The sequence below is a fragment of the Arachis ipaensis genome, chromosome B01 (assembly GCF_000816755.2).
Source record: "Arachis ipaensis cultivar K30076 chromosome B01, Araip1.1, whole genome shotgun sequence".
Taxonomy (NCBI): domain Eukaryota; kingdom Viridiplantae; phylum Streptophyta; class Magnoliopsida; order Fabales; family Fabaceae; genus Arachis; species Arachis ipaensis.
Window position 1 is genome coordinate 54,658,487 of NC_029785.2, and position 5,156 is coordinate 54,663,642.

The 5,156-nt window shown below is 35.3% G+C and overlaps 1 long non-coding RNA gene across 1 annotated transcript; it reads left to right on the forward strand.

Annotated features, from left to right (window-relative positions):
* Window positions 318-4,741, forward strand: LOC110270188. The gene is made up of 3 exons (XR_002359418.1): window positions 318-328; window positions 2,509-2,605; window positions 4,643-4,741. It is a non-coding gene; the product is annotated as an uncharacterized LOC110270188 (long non-coding RNA).

The window sequence follows — 5,156 nt, forward strand, 5'->3', positions numbered from 1 at the left end:
TTCCTAGTCTCCTCTAAAATTCATCAACTGCCAATTCCTTGGTCAATTAATTCCAATTAGAGGGTGATGATCAATTTCCAGTTTATATGCCACAAGAATCCTAATTATCCAAAAATAAGGGGATTATATGTCACGTATCCCGTTAAATACAAACAATTAGAAATTTAGGATAATATGTTTTCAAGCTATTGTTTGATGACAAGTCATCTTAGCCTAGTTTCACTAGCTTTTTTTCTTTGTTTTTATTAGGTTTTATGCTCTTTCTTGCATTCTAAGAAAGTAATTTGGATTAAAAATGCATGACTTCTTTGAATCAATCAACCACCATGTAATTGATGTTAAATCATGAGGTTTAAGCTAAATTTAATTGAATTTTAATGATTTATAAACCTTGTGAATTTAGTGATACTTTGATTGGTTGTTTTGATTGCTTGTAGGTGAAGAAAGAAGAAAATAAGAAAAGCGTGGCCTAAGGAATGTGCCCAAAGGAAGCAACAAGCGTGCCAAGAGAAGAAAAGCGTGGCAAAAATCAAGGAAGAATGGAAGCTAAGTTGGAAAAGTAAACTGAGCTTCACAAGGAATGAAAGGGGAAGGCAAGGTACAAGGCTAAGTTCAAATAGTTAACTGAGCACTAAAGAAAGGAAGGAAATGGCATAAAGCTCAGTTAACTAAGTGAGCTTTATCGGGGGCTCTCAAAAATTAATTCAAAGCAAAAATCCCATAAATGAAGCCACCAAGACTTGAACCTTGCACCTGAGGGATGACAAGAAGGCGCTACTCCATGGAGGCAAAGGCGCTCAATTGCTTTACATGATGGAGCGCTACATTATATTGATAGGCATAAGGAAAATCATGAAAAATAAGCCAAAATGCTTCCTCTAGGATTCGAACTTGGAACCACACGCTACTCCTTGCAAGAAAAAATCAAGAGAAATAGCTAAAATGCTTCTCCCAGGATTCGAACTTGGGAATTCCTTGAAACATAAGGAAGGCATGCCACCAAGCTTGCAAGGAAAATCAAGAAGAAATAGCTTAAATGCTTGAGCCAAGTTTCAAACTTGGGAATTCCTTGAAACATAAGGAGGGGTGCCCACTCATCCAAGGAAATTAGCTTCAAAGAATTCCTCCACTTGCTCCCACCAGGATTTGAACCTGGGACCTTGAGGCTGAAAGCAAGGCGCTACATGGAAAGCTCAGTTGGATTTTCTAACTGAGCACTACCTCCCCAACCTTCCCCACACTATGACACGGCCAAAGCACACCAAGGGGGTTGTGACAAGCATTTTGGCGCACCAAGGAGGAAGCATAGCGCACAACTTTGACATACCTAGAGCTCAGTTCAAAATTCCAACTGAGCTCTAGTGTCAAGCACTCAACCAAGGCTGGGATGCGCACCACACTTGACATGGGCAGCACACTTGAGTGCTCAGTTGGTTGTTCCAACTGAGCTTACCCCTGGGAGGTGCATTTGGGCTAAAAGTTGAATTAAAAATCTAACTTAATTCATTTCTTCACCAAATCAAAAGCCCATCCAAATTCCAAAATTCAAGAATAGAAAGTGTATAAATAGGAGTTAGTTTGATGTAATTAGGACCTTTTGACACTTTTAGATTTTACTTTGAATTTTCCTTTTTAATTGTCATTTTCATTTTTGAGCTCTTTACTTTGAATTTGAATTTCTGAGAACTTGGAAGGAGAATTGATCTCTCTTCTTCTTGGTTCTTGCTTGAGCACTCTTTTATTTTCTTGCTTTGGATCTTGGGTGAAGAATTGAAGAACTTCTGTTTCAATCTCACATTGAGATCTCTTGTTTACTTTCTCTGCATAATTGAATTTCACTTTCTGTTTACTGCTTCATCTTCTCTTCAATTCTGCAATTTACTCTTCTTCACTTCTTTTGCAATTATTCTTGTTCGATCAAGGAAGGATTTGAGATCTAGACTTGTTATCTAGTCTCTTCCACCCTGAGATCTTCAACCTCTTTTACTTTGCTACAAATTAAGCACTGCTTTCTCTGTTTTTAAATTCTCAAAGCATTTTACTCTTCTTTTTAAGATCTACTTCACTGCAATTCAATTTTCTCTTTTATTGTTTGATGCAATTTACTTGTTCTTGTTTAATTTCTGCAATCCCAACTCCCAATCCCTTTTACAATTCAAGCAATTTACGTTTCTTGCACTTTAAGCTTCAGCCATTTACATTACTTGCAATTTAAGTTTCTGCAATTTAATTTACTTGCACTTTAAGATTCAGCTCCTTTATTTTCCTGCTCTTTAGTTTACTGCAAATTTCCCCTTCCCCTTTACTTTCCATGCAATTTAGCTTCTGCAAATCACAAATCACTCAACCAATTCTTGATTCGCTTGACTAAATCAACCACTAAACTAAAATTGCTCAATCCTTCAATCCCTGTGGGATCGACCTCACTCATGTGAGTTATTATTACTTGATGCGACCCGGTACACTTGTCGGTGAGTTTTGTGTTGGATCGTTTTCCACACATGACAGCTCCACCACTAGGCCAGCTGAGTTACTCCAGCCGTTCACTCACCATCATCAACCTTCTTCTTCCCTTCCCTTCCTCTGTTCCAATTCTGCTTCCTAGGTTCACGTTTTTTTAATTGAGTTCTGTTTCAGTCATTAGTTTACTGCAAGTTAATTTTGTTTAGCTTAATTTAGTTAGAAATGCATGTTTAGTTGATTAGGGTGTTAGAGAATCTGGCGTGAATAGTGGATTTAGGTTTGTTTTGATTAATAATGTTGTTTGGAATGTTGCTCTTTCATTGATTTGTCCTGTGCTGAATTGATTTGTTCATGCTGATGCATAGTCTTATTGCTGCTCTACTCTGGCTGAAGGCTGTTATAAATTTCAATTGTGATTGCTGCTGAGTTCCTGTTTCAATTTGAACTTCATTATTTGATTCAGTGATGCTTAGTTGTTTAAATTCATGTTGAATACTTGTGATTGGTTGTTAAATTCAAAGAACAGAATGCTTCGCTGTTGTTAATTTTTGCTTTTCCTTGTTGGTGGCTGGTTTTTTAAAGAAACGATTCCTAGATATTGCTGTTGCAGTGATGATGTTTTTGATAAATTTCTGAATTCGAGTTGCTCATTGCTGCTGGGTTGTTCATTTTACTATTTTGGGTGCTGTATGATGGACCATTGATTGCTATTCTGCTGAGTTCTGCTCTGCTTCTTGCTGGTTGGATTGGTTTTAATTGTTCCCTCATGTTTTCTTGCTGGAATTGGCTTATTTACTCACTTCCTATGAATTCATTATGATTTTTTGTGTTTTTAACTGTCAAAGAATTTATACGGAATTTGATTTTGATTGGTTGAATTGGAAAATAGGCCAATTTACTGCTAAAATGCTGCCATAATTTATCTTAATCTATTTTCAATATTCATCTTTGATTCAATTAATTGATTGAGTTGGTATTTCATTGCTTTTAGTTTTCAACTGTTGCTAAGCTCAATTGATTAATTATCCGGCTAAGTGCTTCACTGGTTTGGTTGATTGGATGTTGAGGTTTTTTGTTATTCACTATTTGGTTGTTGTCCTATTTGGTTGCTCAATTAAACTGCATTGTGTTGTTTGAGCAAACAAGTTCTTTTCGACGAATTTCTATGTCAAAATAGACCCTTGTTTGCTACATGATTTCTGATTTCCTCAAGAACTTCTTTGCAAGTTTTGGTCATGCTTATAACTTTCTTTGCTTACTTGTGATGCTAATTTACTTCTATGCATTGAATAGTTCAAGTGAATTTTCAAATTGACCATAAACTTGAAATTCTTTTAAAAGTAAAACTTCTTTTGCATAAACTCACAAGATTGAAGGTTTTAAATCTAGGTGGCTGAATTGATTCATTTTATTTTTGCCTAATTTTCATTAAGTCACTTAGATCATGAGGTTTTCAATTCTTATCTCAACCTTGTGACCTTCATGCCTCATTGAAATTTGGTGTTTGAATGTTCTTTGGCTTACTTGTTTCTCTATGTTTCTAACTTTGCCAACACCAAATTGCTTCAAATTATGCCAATTTACTTGTGATTGATATTTACTTGATTATGTGCTCTACACATACATGTGCATCACTTGTTTTGGCATTTTGAATTGTTGAGAAGTGAATAAAAACTTGCTTGTTTTGAAACTTTAGAAACTTTTTGGAATTAAGGAACTTTTGACTATGCACCTAACTTTTGAATTTTTGCTTGTTTTCATTTCTTTAACTAATTTTTTTCCTCCTTTTCACTTGATTTTCTACCTTTGTTTCCTTTTCAACTAATTTTTCTTTTTCTTTGCCTAACTTTTAACTTTGCTTGTCTTTTTCATCTAACTTTTCTTTTCACTTTCAATTAACCATTTTCTTTTTTACTAACTTAACTTAACTTTTAACTTTCTTTTTATTTTTCAACTAACATTAACTTTTAACTGTTTTCTTCCTTTTTGTGCATAGTAACCATGCTCCTTCCTTCTTTTATTCTTTGATAAACAAGCAAGTTAGCTTTCCTCATGTCCTGAATTTGATTGGAAGTTGTTTGTGTTTGATTTAATTTGATTCTCATGTATGCTTCCATTCAAATTTTTATTATTTGTTCACTTCATATGTTGTTTTGTGACTTTGTTCTTTCCTTCTCAGCACCACCATCACTCTTGCAGCCACTCTATCGCCTAACCCACCAGCTGAAGGTGGAGGTGACACAGTGACGACTCCTTCCACTCCGCATGATCGTGAGCACAAGGACGGTGCTACATCTTAAGTGTGGGGAGGATGTCCAACTTCAGCAGCGCATTTTGGGTGAAAAGTTCTATTTCCGAACACTTTTAGTTTAGTTTTTTCTTATTATGCTTTTTGGTTGTTTTGTATATATTTTACCTCTTTGAAAACCTTTTTATTTAGTTTACTACTTCTTACTTAACTTATTGCACTTTTTAATTTTTCTTGTACATAACCTAGTATTATATTATAGTAATGCATATCTTTACATTTTGCTTTTGATTTTTCTGTGTTTCGTTTAACACCTTGCTAGCATAGTATATGACATGGTGCAACTTGTCTTTCTTTTGCCCCAGTACAGCACCAATAGCAAGGTTACTTGCATCACATATGAGTTCAAAAGGTAAGTTCCAATCAGGGGGTGTGATAATTGGTG